This window comes from Bos taurus, chromosome 11 (genome assembly GCF_002263795.3).
Source record: "Bos taurus isolate L1 Dominette 01449 registration number 42190680 breed Hereford chromosome 11, ARS-UCD2.0, whole genome shotgun sequence".
NCBI lineage: Eukaryota > Metazoa > Chordata > Mammalia > Artiodactyla > Bovidae > Bos > Bos taurus.
Window position 1 is genome coordinate 19,283,577 of NC_037338.1, and position 16,465 is coordinate 19,300,041.

Here is a 16,465-nt window from a genome sequence, read left to right on the forward strand (position 1 = left end):
TCTTATCTTCCAAATTCCTGATTCACTTGACTGCCTTCTGGAGGCTCAAAACCCCACCCCCTTTCCCATGCCCATCCCACAAACACACCTGCTTCTGCACACTTGGGGCCTCTGGTCCAACCTTTGTGGAGTGCTCTGGGTCCTGCAGACACGAGCCAGTCTCCTAAATCAACTCGATCGTTCATTCCGAGGTCTCAGCAGAGAACTTCTGTGCCCTTTCTCCTCCAAATCAACCAAAACAAGTGGAAGTGTCTGGGCAGCCTCTCTGGATGTAGCGATGTCTAACCTCTACTCAACTGGCCCACCTGTTGGGAGTTAAGGGTCTTTGAGGTTTCTTGGTCATACGTTTTGCAACAAGGCTCTGCTAAAAATTTTCAAACAAATTGACAAGGTTCAGATATTTTTTGTTTCTCTGGGCTCTTTAATCCCTTTGATCAGGACAAAACCTCCATGAAGCAAGTTTCCCAGCATAATCTCAGGGGGACCGGCATGGTTTTATAAACAAGATGATGCTTCTGTGGTCAAGGATTTTCCAGCCTGAAAGAGGAATTTCCAGAAAATAATGTTATTTTTCAGTCACAATCCTAAGAAAAGTTCTCCCCCTGGTTACCAATATGTAAATGTAGTAAGTAGGAAATATGCTTGAAATGAATTCAATTACTTTAGAAAGAGATATTTATTTAACTAATGGCTTTGAAGAATTCACAGTCCAGTGAGAAACCCCACGGAAATGAACAATTAAAATGATAAAATTAATATCATGGGATTATGCACAAAGCGCATGACTGGTGATTGCAAACAACCTCCTGAGAGAAATAATCGTGAAGTGTTTAATAATTAGTGTGTGCTGCATGCTGGGCACTGTTCTAAGGACTTCACATGTATTAACTCACCCATCCCTATGATTTATGGCAAGAAGTACTATTATTCTTCTCACTTTACAGATCATGTAGCTGAAATATGAAGATGTCAAGTAACTTGCCCAAGGTCATAGGGCTGGGAGAGGCAGATCTGGGAATTAAACCCAAATGGCTGCATAGGGGGTTCTCTAGTAAGCTTGAGAATTTAAAATTTATGTATAATTATGCTAAGTGTGTGCTCAGGATCTCTTAAATATACAAAGTGAGGAGTCTGTTAAACATCCAGTGCAAACTGTACTTCCCCCCATCACTCCTCCTGCTTCTCTGGATAGCCACCTGCTTTCACTTAAGCCAGGTGATTATAATCTACAGTCCATAGTCCCTGTAGCTCCCTGAACACACTGGGCTTCCCATCCTTTAATAAACTCCTAGCCATCCTTCAAGTCTCAGTCCAAATGCCATCTCCTCTTTGGAGCCTTCCCTGACTTGCCCAGGTAGACTTGGGCTCTCTGGATACACAGTCCCGACCCACCTGTTTTCCAGTGACCTCCTTGTCCCTTTTCCTTAGGGGACACAATTCACACATACATCATCAAGAACATGGAATACAGGGGATGAGAACTCTGAATCTAAGTCACCTGAGAGTTCTAACCCCTAATACAATAACATTGGTAGAACGGGAGGCAGAGATTTTTCAGAAAGAAATGGGATATGGTGGCAAGAGAGAGGATCTACTTCCATGCAGGCTCAGCACTCTTTTGAACCCTTCTTAGGTTCATTACTGTCTGTTACAATCACTGCCTTTCTAGGGTATCTACTCATAGGGAAACTATTCCTCACCTTACACTCTTATTTTTCCCACAGAAATGAAAATCCCACTTTCTGTTTACCTTCCTGAGTTTCATTCAGTAAATGTGTTTTAAGCACCTATTATGTGTCAGGCATTGTGACAGCCACTGGGATACAAAGATTAATAAGACCTGGTCCCTGTCTGAGATGCTTAGGGAGGTGAGGAGGCTTGGAACAGTGTGAAATACAGAGAAACAGCCTGAAACTTGAGGCCGAGGCAGGGGTGTCGGGAAAAAGGCTGGAGGGAGAGGCAGGGGCCAGGTCAGAGCCAGGGGGCTGGGTTGGTTCAAGTCCTCTCCGGTGCAAGTAACAGAAACTCAACTTACAGTAGCCCAAGCAAAGAGGGGATTTGGGGAAGGAAAATGGAAGAACTCAGGAACTCCAAGGTCAGGCAGACAGCAGAGTCTCAGAAAGGAGAGGGAGGACAAGAGAAGGACTGGAAAATCAGGTAGTCCTTTCACTCTCCTCTAGGACGAGCTTCATCTGGAAATTGTTGAACAGCCCTGCAGGTTGGGAACTGAGTGGCGCTGTCCACACGTTAAGGACGGACCTCTCGATGCGGCCCCCTTCAGCAGGGCCCCCCAGCACCCCAAGCTGACACAGCAGGCTGCAGAGGAGCATTCACATCGTTTTGTCCGATCACCTTACAGTTAGTAAACTTTCGAGGTTCCTTGATTGTCTTGAATGCTTACAAATGAATGCCCATGAGTTCTTGAGTTTGGAAAACCAAATGCACGCTGAGTAATAGTCTTCCAGTTCTGTAGTCTCCCTCTGTTTTGCTTAGAAGTTTTATCCAAGAAAACCCATAACTGTCAAAGACTCCTTTTCACGTCTCTTGGCCTCAATAGCTACAAAATATTACTTGTTTATAGGCCATTAGCCATTGAAAACTGTTCAGATCATCAGGGAAGCTGAACTGCTGCCTCTGGGATCCACCTCTATTCTTAGTACGAAGATGTAATTGAGGAGAAAAGTACTCTTTAAATAACCATCTACATGGCAAACAAGATTGAAAGATTGCAATTTCAATGAAGGCTTTGCTTTTTTTCTTTCTCTCTCTCTTTTTTTTAATGTTCTGTAATTGAAAAATACTGAGCTTAACTTTATCCCTGCCATTCCTCTCACACTAACTGGGCCCATAGGCAATAAGCTGCCCAAGTAAGCAAATACTATACTTGGCTTGGCAGCTGAGACTTTCATATAAAAAATACAATTCCAGCTGAATAGCTCCTTTCTGAGACTCCTCTAGTTTCACACTTGGTTGAGGTGAGCAGGGTGTATTCAGGTTAATGGCAAATCGGAATCTGGGTTCTCAACAAAGAGCCTTTACATGACTGCCCAGGGCACAGAAGCTGCAAGACTCTGGAAGCCATGGAAACTGTGCAAACATCAAAACAAGACCCGAAATCAATTTAATTGTTGTTGGTCTGACATTCCCAAGGCATCTGTAAACCTGTATCTTGATATTATGATAGCGATTTTTTCCCCCAATTATCCTAATACTCTACAAGTTCTCCTTGAAATCATAGTGAAAGGGAGTTTCTTTTCAATCTCAGTAGGGAGGTTGTGTGGCATTTGAAAGCCAAAGAGGGAACAGGGACAAGTTGAAGGTTACAAACCGCTGTGGAAATGACTGTCTAAGATACGCACCAAGCAAAATAAATGAGCAGACACAGTTTTCTAAATGGCAAAGTGGCAGTGTAATTGGTTTTCTCCTAAGAGAATACCTTCATTGAACAGGGGACAAGGCAGTGTGGAAACTCCAGGGGATCTTTCCAGCTCCTCTGACCTAAATGCAAGGCCTGGAACACCCACATGCCTGCTCTTACCTACAGAGAGAAGGCGTTCTCCCAAAGTGGAAAACCAACCCTTTCATCCCGGAGTCGCTCTAATCCTGGACAGTTAGCAGAGATCTCTGGAAACAAAATACCAGTGGAGCCATGGCAGCCTCAGTGGAGAGCTGCCCACAGGGGAGCCGGCAAGACATTGGCAAGGCCACAGGCTTGTTCGTGAGCAGATCTGGGGCATCCGACAGAGACCTTTCCCTGCCTCCACCCAGTTTATCAGGGAGGACCAGCCAACACCCCTGGGGAATTATCGTGACAGGGCTTCGTTTGCACTCAGGCTGAGGAGGCCTAGAGAAATTCAGTGACGAGGTTAAAATCAATCCTAGACATCAGTTATGCAGTCCCAATGTTCCGTGAAAGGTGCTGGAAGTTGTGTGTCACTGAGAACACACACAACTCTATTTTCTACTCTGCAGCCTCAAATCCAAGATCTCGGGAGACTGGATTGTTACTTGAAGTCCTAAGTTGCCTTTTGCCTATATGTCCATTTTTGTGTTTCTCTGATTATTATGCAGGCAATTACACACCAGCTCAGATGGTGTTAGTCCATCTGCTCACAGGTTCTTAAACACAGATTAAGTGGCAGGTACTACACATGCCCCAGGCAGCTGAGTGGGCAGTGTGGAGCCTCCCTCAAACTTTTCCTTTTAAAGAGAAGGTATTTGGTTAATGAACTGTTTTGATTTCAAGGGATTCTGGACATTTATTAAAACTAAGTATTTAAGAAGCAAGTGGCTCTAAGAAATTTTCTCTAACCAAACTCTGTATCTGGGGATAATCTCCTTAGGTGAAAGGCAGTAGGAAAAGGGCTGTGCCGGGCACCCTGGCGACCTTGCACACCTCCACACAGACCCCGTGGCCAGGCTCGGGTCAGGCTGCCCCATGTCTGGTTGCAATGCCCTGAGACCACCTCGGGAATATAGCAAGGTGGGTAGTTTGTGAGGAGTTGTCACACCACTCTGTCCACCTCTCCATCATGTAGCAGGTGTTCACAAAACATTCTTTGCAGTCAAGGACGTTCCACCTTAGGGTGCAGCTGCAGCCTATAAAGTGGATTCACTGCCCCCTGGAATTGGTGGTGGTGGTTTAGTTGCTAAATCACGTCCGACTCTTGTGACCCAACTCTGTGGACTGTAGCCTGCCAGGCTCCTCTGCCTATGGGATTCTGCCCAGGCAAGAATACTGGAGTGGGTTGCCATTCCCTTCTCTAGTGAATCTTCCTGATCCAGGAATCAAATCCATGTCTCCTGCACTGCAGGTGGTTTCTTTACCACTGAGCCACTGAGAGCTCCCCTGCAATGACTCATGTTGCCTGTCATCCTCTGATGCTGTCCTTGGGACAAGGGGACTGACTGTGGAGTAAACCAACCTAATCCACTTGGGTCCTTTGTGTCCTTACCTGCCAAACCTATTGCCCCCTGGTCATGGCAGTGACCCCTGTTGTTTGGGACTGCCTGGCCACTTTACAGCATCTGCTTTTCCCCGATGCCCTGGGAAGCCCTCCCTACCATAGCACTGACCCCCATGAGACTTCTGAATGCCCCTCATCCCACACATCCACGGAAATGCCAAGTCCTAACCCTGTCACCTGTCCCAGCTGTGATGACCTGCCAGTGATTGGGAAACTCTTTATTAAGGAGCAAACAGCAGAACAAAGAATCCCCTCTTTGGACCCATGCCACACCTGCACTGGCAGCCTTTGGGCTGGGGTAGTGCTTAGGTGTTGCCTGGGCAGATCAGGTAGGAGTCACTGCCTGAAGAACCCTATGCAGAAAAAACCTGAGGTCAAGGCCATTAGAGAAAGCAATACTAAAAGCGACTCTTGCTGCGTGTCATGGGAGAGAAATGGGGCAGTGTGGGCTGCAGCAGCTGGGGTTCACTCTTCTCAGTGGCTGAAGGAGCAAGGCTGCGCCTTGACAAAGCACACTTGGGGAACTAAAAGGGAGCTTTCTTAACTTTTCCTCCTGAATATAGCTTTGCCTATAAATTCTCGTCAGTAATCTATTTTCTGGAAAAAATTAGGAATGGAGAAAATTAGTTTTACTTTAGTTTGACTCCTTTCCTAAGGAGGTTTCTAAATAAATCACCTGGAAACATTCAGATTATGAAGGTTTCTAAAAACAAGAGGTCTTTGTAATGTGTTGCTTTTGGTTAACAGGTCCAGAACTCTCCACAGTGAAGTTTCTCCCTGTGGGCCAGGCCCTATTTGCAGCTGCCCGAGGTTGGCAGGGTGGGGATGAGGAGGAAGGGAGTGGAGAAGCTGGCTGTCCTGAGGGTCTTTGTGCCTGGCACTATCTCTGAGGGACTTAATTGGAATAATAGATGTAAAGGCACCATTTTCAGAGGGAAAAATAGAGATGAGACTTGTCCCAGAGTCACACATCTGGATAAACGGCAGGTTTAAATCCAAGTTTTCTCAGGAAAAAAAAAAATGATTTAAGCAAATAGAGTATGATTTCAGTAAATGCAATAAAGTTATGCAGCAATATTTTGGGGGAAACAACAAATCATTTAAGGTTTGCTCCTCACAGAAGAAAACAGAAATAAGCCAGGGAATAAATTTAAGTGAAGCTATGAATTAAAGAAGCAAGCAAAGTGCAAAAGAGAATAAACCATGCTATCTTTCATGTAAGGAGTATGGAAGAAAAGAGAAAACTGTATGGAACAGAGCCCATGACTTACTCGTCTTTTTACATTCCGAGTACTCTCCAGTGATAATTTTGATCATCTGCTTGATGGTGCTGTTTTTAGAAGCTAAATGATTAAATATTGATTTGACTGAAAAACATTACTTCATTGGCTTGGGATATTCATCATGACCTTAGATTCCTGAATTATATTGCATTTATTGAACATCTGAAACTTATTTTATATAAATGTTCTTCATAAATTTTCTTCAAATGTCAGGATTAAGAGAATAGACATATTTGTTCCTGAATGTCTACCCTATTCACTGATGATCAATTTAGATTCTCTGTTCAAGCAAGAATGAACATGGTAAATGGTCTATTCCTCCCCTCCCCCCGCCAGAAAAAAAGTGAACCTATGAAGTAGGTTCAAATTTATAAATTCTGAATAACGGGGGTTGAAAGAAGGATATGTAAATTGTGAAGCTGCAAGTATAGAATTAGTTAAAGCAGTACTGTTTTAGAATCTTCAAATACAGTATATATGTAAACTTTTCAAATGACTAATTCAAAACAACTTTCCTGGGAAAACAAAGAAATCCTGTGCTTTTTCCTCACGGAAGAACACATTGGGTCTTATTTTGGAAACTGATTATTAGCACATAGGAGTACAGATATTTTACCCAGAGATCTCTCTTGTCATTTTTCCTGGGTGGGAGGTGGTGTTGCAAGACCTCTCCTTGATCCATTTGGGCAGGAGTTTGTCTGGAGAATCAGCCAGAAGAGCTTTCCTTTTATTTGTCTTCTCAAGAAAATCAGCTGTTTCCACCATTGGCTTTCTCTTGTGTTTTTATGCTTTATATTTTATTGATTTCTGCTCTTATTTTTATCTTTCCCTTTGTTCTTCTTTGGGTTTACTTTACTTTCTTTGTTTTGTTTCTTAATGTGAAAGCTGAGCTCATCAAATTGAGAGCTTTCTTCTTTTCACATACAGGAGTTCAGTGCTATAAAAACTTCCCTTTAAGCACTCTATAGTTGCATCCTACAAATTCTGGTAGGTTTTCATTTTCCTTCAGTTCAAAATACTTTCCCCCCAGTATTTTAAAATAAACTTTAAGCTTCAGGTTCACAACAAAATTGAACAAAAAGTACAAAGATTTCCTATGTATCCCTAGTCTCCCCTCCACAGACAGACTCCCCCACCAACATCCCCCACCAGAGTGGTACATTTATTAAAATAGATGTGCCTACATTAACACATCCTTATTACCCAAAGCTCATAGTTTACATTAAGGTTCATTCTTGGTATTCTACATTCTGTGGGTTTTGACAAATGTATGGCAGGTACCTACCATTACAATATCATACAAATAGCTTCACTGTCCTAAAAGTCCTCTGTGCTATGCTTATTCATCCCTCCCTTCACCCCAGTGCCTAGAAACCACTGATCTTGTTACTGTCTCTACAGTTTCTGAAAGCATACAGGATAGTCTTTTCAGATTGGCTTCTTTCACTTAGTAATATGAATTTAAGTTTCCACCAGGTCTTTTCATGACTTGACAGCTCATTTCTTTTTTAGTGCTGAATAATATTCCATCGTCTGGATGTACCACAGGTTTTTTTAAATCCATCTACCTACTGAAACACATAGGTTGGTTGCTTCCACGTTTTGGCAATTATGAATAGTTTCTAGAAACATCCTTGTGTAAGTTTTTGTGTGATTATAAGCTTTCAACTCAGTTGGGTAAATACCAAGGAGCATGACTGCTGGATCATATGCCAAGAGTAAGTTTAGTTTTGTAAGGAACTGCCAAACTGTCTTCCGAAGTGGCTGCACCATCCACATTCTCACCAGCAGTAAATGGATGTTCCCGTTGATCCACATCCTTGCCAGTCTAAATAGTTTTCAATTTTCCTTTTACCCTTTGGTTATTTCAGTTTCCAAATACTTGGGAGTTTTCCAGACATCTTTCTTTTATTGGCTGCTAATTTAATTTCACTGTGGTCTATGAACATACTTTGTGTGATTTGAATCCTTTAAATTTATTGAGACTCGTTTTATGGTCCAGAATATGATCTATCTTGGTAAATGTTCTTGGCCCTTGGGGAAAAAGTATATTCTGCTCTTTTTGGATGGAATGTTCTATCTATAAGTATTAACTAGGTCAAGTTGGTTGGTAGTGCTACCTGTCCTCTGTATCTTGATTTTCTATCTCCTTGTACTATCAATTAATGAGAGAGGAGTGTTGAAATCACCAACCAAACTTGCAGATTTGTCTATTCTCCCCTTCTTACTATCAGATTTCACTCCATTTATTTTGAAGCTTTTTTACTAGGGACATAAACTTTCAGGAATTGTGTTCTCTTGATGAATGACCTCTTAATCATTTTGAAATGAACTTTTTATCCCTGATAATATTCTTTTCCTCGAAATCTATTTTGTCTGATTTAGTCACTGAAGATTTCTTTTGGCAATGCATATCTTCTTCTATCCTTTTATACTACTTTTAACCTATTTGAGTCTTTTTATTTAAAGTGGATATCTTGTATGCAGCAGATGACAGATATCTATGACAGATATCTTGTATCTGTCAATCTTGTCTTGAATTATGGCATTTAGGCCATTTACATTTAATGGTCTACATTTTAAGTGATTACTTCTACAGGTGGGATTAAATCTACCATCTGGTTACTTGTTTTCTATGCGTCATATCTGTCCTTTGTACCCCTTTTCCTCCCTCTATCCTCTTTTGGATTAATTGGATATTTATTGCCTATTGCCTCCTTTATCGGTTTATTAGCTATGTCTTTTCTAAGTGGTTGCTTCAGGTTCAACAGGATACATCTATAATTTATCACAGCCTATCTTCAAGCAATATTATGCTACTTCACATACAGTACCATAACCTTAAGGCAGTGTACTTGTATTTACCCTCTTCCAGTTGTGTGTTATTGTTCTCATAAATTTTACTTATACATTTATTTTACAACCCCCTGTATATTAATTTTTGTTTTTAACTGCAATTATCATTTAAAATGATTTAAAAATAAGTAAATTTTTTATTATCATCTGGTATCAATTTCCTTCTGCCTGAGTACTTGCTTTAATATATCCAAATAGTCATGAATACTTTTGGCTCTTGTAAGTCTGTTTTTGAAATATAATTTTACTGGGTATAGAATTTCAAGTTGACAGGATCTTTTTCTTTTCAGTATTTAAAAGATGTTCCACTATGTTCAGACATATCAGTATAGTTAGAACATTTAATTGTTCACTAATTCTATCTTATGTGTTAATTCTGGGTCATTTTCAATATATTAAATTTTCTCTTCACTTTGGGTTGTTTTCCTATTACTTTGCATACCTGATCACTGGATCCCAAATACTATGAATATTACTTTGTTGAGTGTTAGATAGTCTTGTATATTTAAATATTAATAGGTACACAAATATATATACACACACACATTTACTTATATACATGTATGAACTTTGTTCTGAGTCACAGTTACTTGAAAACGATTTGATCCTTTCATGTCTTACTTTTGAGCTTTAAGGCAGAAACAAAACAACTTTTAGCCTAGGGCTGTTTTTCCACAGTAATGAAGCAACCTTCAGAGTCCTACTGCCTCGAATTTTGATATATTTCCACTATGCCAGGTGGAAACATGAGCTATTCCTGACCCTATTCCTAACATCAGATAATAATCTCATAAGAGGATTATTCTGTCTATATCTTTTGGGTGACTCCTCAGCCTCTGATATGTTCCTCACATGCTTATACTTAACAGTACTTGGCTGAAGACTTGGGGAGGACCCAGTTGAGATCTCCAGAGCTCTCTTGTAGTACTTCACCTTGCAAACTCTAGCTGCCTTGGACTTGCAGAACTCTCAACTCTGTCTTTGCAACTCAGAGATGTCTAGTTTCTCCCTGGACTGCCCAACTGCATCATGGACACCCAATCCGTTTTCCTCTCTCTGTGTCTTGTGCTATTGTTCAATACCTGAAGACTGTTGTGTTTTCTATTTTAAAAGTTGTGAAAATCTGGTCTCTGTTACTCTATCTTAGCCAGAAGCATGATTTGGTCTAATTTTAAAGAGCAAAGGAAGTCCACTTTTTTATCAGAAGGTTATAAAGCTTTAGGTATTTTTCAAATTGGTTGGGTCAAATTATTTATGAGTAAAGACGTTTGTTTTCTAAGGCATCTTTTAAGGTTGTTTTTTTTTTTTTTTTTTTAGCATCTTTAGGAAAACAACTTCTTCTAAGGAATAAAAGACAATCCTTTGCAGTAGAAAGAATGGAAGAGTCACACATCAAACTTAAACATAATCTTAGGGATAACCTCAAGGCTATATCTAAGATGATAGATTTCTTCAGGATTTGTGTGAAAGGAAGCCTACGTACCACGCTTTGATGCTTGACCACTCTTCATGGAGTGAGTGAATTCAAAGCAGGGAAGATTAGAATGATTGGGACATCCTAGATCAGTTCAGTCGCTCAGTTGTGTCCAACTCTTTGTGACCCCTTGGACTACAGCACGCCAGGCTTCACTGTCCATCACCAACTCCCAGATGTTGCTCAAGCTGATGTCCATCGAGTTGGTGATGCCATCCAACCATCCTATCCTCTGTTGTCCCCTTTTCCTCCTGCCTTCAGTCTTTCCCAGCATCAGGGTCTTTTCCAATGAGTCAAGTCTTCACGTCAGGTGACCGAAGTATTGGAGTTTCACCTTCAGCATCAGTCCTTCCAATGAATATTCAGGGTTGATTTCCTTTAGGATTGAGTGGGTTGAGCTCCTTGCTGTCCAAGGGACTCTCAAGAGTCTTCTCCAGCACCACAATTCAAAAGCATCAATTCTTTGGTGCTCAGCTTTCTTTATGGTCTAACTCTCACATCCAAACATGACTCCTGGAAAAACCACAATTTTGACCAGACGGGCCTTTGTCGGCAAAGTAATGCCTCTGCTTTTTAATATGCTTTCTAGGTTGGTCATAACTTTTCTCCCAAGGAGCGTCTTTTAATTTCACGGCAGCAGTCACCATCTGCAGTGATTTTTGGAGCCCCTCCCCCCACCCCGGAAGAGTCTGTTTCCATTGTTTCCCCATCTATTTGCTATGAAATGATGGGACCAGATGCTTTAGTTTTCTGAAGGTGGAGTTTTAAGCCAGCTTTTTCACTATCCTCTTTCACTTTCGTCAAGGGGCTCTTCAGTCCCTCTTCACTTTCTATCATGAGGGTGGTGTCATCTGTATATCTTCAGTTCAGTTCAGTCTCTCAGTCATGTCCGACTCTTTGTGACCCCATGAATCACAGCACGCCAGGCCTCCCTGTCCATCACCAGAGTTCACTCAGACTCACATCCATCGAGTTGGTGATGCCATCCAGCCATCTCATCCTCTGTCGTCCCCTTCTCCTCCTGCCCCCAATTCCTCCCAGCATCAGAGTCTTTTCCAATGAGTCAACTCTTCGCATGAGGTGGCCAAAGTACTGGAGTTTCAGCTTTAGCATCATTCCTTCCAAAGAAATCCCAGGGCTGATCTCCTTCAGAATGGACTGGTTGGATCTCCTTGCAGTCCAAGGGACTCTCAAGAGTCTTCTCCAAAACCAGAGTTCAGGTTATTGATATTTCTCCCAGCAATCTTGATTCCAGCTTGTGCTTCATCCAAGTCCAGCATTCCACATGATGTACTCTGCATAAAAATTAAATAAGCAGAGTGACAATATACAGCCTTGACGTACTCCTTTCCCTATTTTGAACCAGTCTGTTGTTCATGTCCAGTTCTAACTCTTGCTTCCTGACCTGCATACAGATTTCTCAGGAAGCAGGTGAGGTAGTCTGGTATTCCCATCTCTTGAAGAATTTCCCAGTTTGTTGTGATCTACACAAAGGCTTTAATGTAGTCAATGAAGTAGATGTTTTTCTGGAATTCTCTTGATTTTTTTTTTTTTTTTTTTTGATGATCCAACAGATGTTGGCAATTTGATCTCTGGTTCCTTTTTTTAAAATCCAGCTTGAACATCTGGAAGTTCACAGTTCACATACTGTTGAAGCCTGGCTTGGAGAATTTTGAGCATTACTTTGCTAGCATGTGAGATGAATGTAATTGTGTGGTAAGTTTGAACATTCTTTGGCATTGCCCTTCCTTGGGACTGGAATGAAAACTGACCTTTTCCAGTCCTGTGGCCACTGTTGTTTTCTAAATTTGCTGGAATATTGAGTGCAGCACTTTCACAGCATCATCTTTTAGGATTTGAAATAGCTCAACTGGAATTCCATCACCTCCACTAGCTTTGTTCGTAGTGATGCTTCCTAAGGCTACTTGACTTCACATTCCAGGATGTCTGGCTCTAGGCGGGTGATCACACCATCATGGTTATCTGGGACATTAAGACCTTTTTGTATAGTTCTTGTGTGTATTCTTGCCACCTCTTAATATCTTCTGCTTCTGTTAGGTCCATAGCATTTCTGTCCTTTATTGTACCTATCTTTACATGAAATGTTCCCCTGGTATCTCTAATTTTCTTGAAGAGATCTCTAGTCCTTCCCATCCTATTGTTTTCCTCGATTTCTTTGCACTGATTACTGAGGAAGGCTTTCTTATCTCTCCTTGTGGGTATATCTTTCCTCTTCTCCTTTGCCTTTCGCTTCTCTTCTTTTCTCAGCTATTTGTAAGGCCTCATTGGACAACCATTTTGCCTTTTCACATTTATTTTTCTTGGGGGTGGTCCTGATCACTGCCTCCTATACAATGTCACAAAGCTCTGTTTATAGTTCTTCAGGCACTCTATGAGATCTAACCCCTTGAATCTGTTTGTCACTTCCACTGTATAATTTTAAGGAATTTGATTTAGGTCATACCTGGATAGTCTAGTGGTTTTCCCAACTTTCTTCAATTAAGTCTGAATTTGGCAATGAGTTCATGATCTGAGCCACAGTCAGCTCCCAGTCTTGTTTTTGCTGACTGTATAGAGCTTCTCCATCTTTGGCTGCAAAGAATATAATCAATTTGATTTCAATATTGACCATCTGGTGATGTCCATGTGTAGAGTCTTCTCTTGTGTTGTTGAAATAGGGTGTTTGCTATGACCAGTGTGTTCTCTAGGGAAAATTGTTAGCCTTTGCCCTGCTTTATTTTGTACTCCAAGGCCAAATTTGCCTTGGTAAAAGATACTCCAGGTTCTTAACTTCCTTTTTTCACATCCCAGTCCCCTATGATGAAAAGGACATCTTTTTTGTGTGTGTTAGTTCTAGAAGTCTTATAGGTCTTCATAGACCCATTCAACTTCAGCTTCTTCAGCATTATTGGTTGGGGCATGGACTTGGATTACTGCGATATTGAACGGTTTGTCTTGGAAATGAACAGAGATCATTCTGTCATAGGATGTCATTCTGTGACATCCCCTGGAGGAAACAAACGTCCAATCTGGGAAGTGATTTGAGGCACTGTTTTCAACAGTCAGGAACTGAGGACTCAGTGTCTACAAATTACATACATCACCTTTCATAATCAGGCTAAGAGAGGAAAGACAAAGGAAAATGAAAAACAGAAATGAGTGATCAAGGAGATTTCCTTCTAAGGTTATCTAAAGAAAATCTTCCAGACAAAGGTTTGTTGTTTAATCCAACAGCTATTTGAAATTGACTTCTCAGTTGCCATCTCCTACAAGCAAAGCTGAAAATCAACATGCATTAAATATAGGTAGACAATGTTCTGGCCAGTGGATACATGGAGGAAGTCTGCTAATGGGATTGCCTCTAGGAAGATTTCCTTTACTACCATAAGCAAAGCCCCAATTAGTACTGCCTTTCCCCCTTTTAGCAAACTTCTTCTTGTCCTGAACTTGGATAACATGACTGGCATTGTGAGAGCCTGAAGCCAAACAATAGATGAAATTACTTTAAGAATTTTAAGGATGTGAGAGTTGAACCATAAAGAAGGCTGAGTGCTGAAGAATTGATGCTTTTGAACTGTGGTGCTGGAGAAGACTTGAGAGTCCTTTGGACTGCAAGGAGATCAAACCAGTCAACCCTAAAAAGCAAAAAAAATAAAATAAAATAAAAACAGTCAATCCTAAAGGAAATCAACCCTCAATATTCATTGGAAGGACTGATGCTGAAGCTCCAGTACTTTGGCCATCTGATGCGAAGAACTGACGCACTGGAAAAGACCCTGATGCTGAGAAAGCTTGAGGCAGGAGGAGAAGGGGGTGACAGAGGATGAGATGTTTGGATGGCATCATCAACTCAACGGACCTGAGTTTCAACAAATTTTGGCAATAGTGAAGAATAGGGAAGACTGGTGTGCTGCAGTCCATGGGGTCGCAGAGAGTCAGACACAACTGAGCAACTGAACAACAACTCTAAGAATGACAGTAAAGACATAAAAAGAGCCTGGGTTTTCCTCGACATTGTGAACAGGTATAACCAATACCAAGAACCTCCTTACTCTGCACTTATTATAGAGGAGGAATAGCCTCTAATTTTTAGTCGATTATTTATTTGGTTTTCTTAAACATGAAGGCTGTCATCTACAAACTGACAGTTGCCAAGAGCATCTGCCAGTGACTGAACGGCAACAAGAAGGGCATTTGCCTGTGTGGAGGTTGGGCTTCCCAGGTGGTTCAGTGGCAAAGAATCCACCTGCAACACAGGAGACACAGTTTCAATCCCTGAGTCAGGAAGACCCTTTGGTGGAGGAATGGCAATCCACTCCAAAGATTGAAACCTATGCTGCTGCAGCTGTTGACCTTCAACACCCTCTGAAGGAGTTCAGGTTGGAATGAGGCATTCTGTGCTTCAGGGAATCTGGTGGACCTGGTCTTTAGTTATTTTCAGGAACTGATTTCAAGATCCCAATCCTTGCATCTCTTCTAGAAAAATCACTAAATCCCTTCTTGTTGACATCAGCTCCTCATGACTAGCAAAAAACCTTTTGTAAAGTAAACACTTGATTGCATGGAACTCCCCCTTGATCAAAGTCTTATATATTGATCTTCTCTGCCTGCCTCTTTGAAGCAGTCTCTCAGAGCTATCTGAGGTTCTGTCTCCTGGGCTGCAGTCCTCATTTTGCCCCAAATAAAACTCAACTTGCAACTCTCAAGTTGTGCATCTGTTTTAGTTGACAAGGCTAATTCCAGTCTTTGCCAAAACTGAAAGTAAACAAATGCACTTTGTCTGAATATTGAAAACAAATGGTTCAGTAATAATGATCAAACATTCTTGGAATAAGACAGACAAGGTGGCTATTATCCATGACCCATTCCAGATTATTCTTTGCCATTTGTTTTAAATATTTGTACCTAAGAAGAGTTTTTAAATTCTTGGTAAGGTGTCTTCAGAACTTGTCCACTGACTATAGTATCAGAAATCAAAGTATCAGAATATAATATTAATATATAGTATATTCAGTTCAGTTCATGCAAACTCTTCCATACAGCATGGAAATGAGAGGTTTGGGTAAGGCAATGAGAATCAAGGAAAGTGAGGGACAAAGAACTGGTGTCCTTACTTTTCAAAAGTAAGGCAAACGGAGAAACAGAGTAACACGCCCCCTCAGTTACTGATTCAGGAGTCTTCAGATGAGAGCCTGAGAAAATTCTTGACCCACCTTAATTTTCTCTTCCTCGTCCTTCAACTTGCCATGGGGAATTCAGTATGAAAATGAGTACTTCTTTTGTTTGACCTGTTCACCATTTATAATCATAGAGCCCAATAGCAAGAAGGCTATCATCTTTGTTGTAACTTCTGCTTGACCTGAAACTCAGCCTTTCATATATTAATATATATTTATATTAACATGATTTAATATATTAATATAAATATTAATATATTAATGCTAATAAACGTTAATTTTTGTATTTATATTTTATATTTATTTTATTTTTACATTTATATTATTTTATATTAAAATAAATATAATTTTAATATTTATATTTTTCTATTTAATTAAATTTTAATATTAAATTAAATATTAAATATTAAAATTTTAATTATTAAAACATTAATATAAATGTATATTTCATATATTAATATATTATTTTTGGGCTCCAAAATCACTGCAGATGGTGACTACAGCCATGAAATTAAAAGACACTCCTTGAAAGGAAAGTTATGACCAACCTAGACAGCATATTCAAAAGCAGAGACATTACTTTGCCAACAAAGGTCCATCTAGTCAAGGCTATGGTTTTTCCTGTGGTCATGTATGGATTTGAGAGTTGGACTGTGAAGAAGGCTGAGCACCGAAGAATTGATGCTTTTGAACTGTGGTGTTGGAGAA

General features: G+C 40.6%; 1 long non-coding RNA gene across 1 annotated transcript; it reads right to left on the minus strand.

Moving 5' to 3' along the window:
- Nucleotides 1–398: 398 nt before the first annotated feature.
- LOC112448870 (uncharacterized) lies at nucleotides 399–16,119 on the minus strand. The gene is made up of 2 exons (XR_003037337.2): nucleotides 1,393–16,119; nucleotides 399–537 (listed from the first exon to the last, which is right to left on the minus strand). It is a non-coding gene; the product is annotated as an uncharacterized lncRNA (long non-coding RNA).
- Nucleotides 16,120–16,465: the final 346 nt, after the last annotated feature.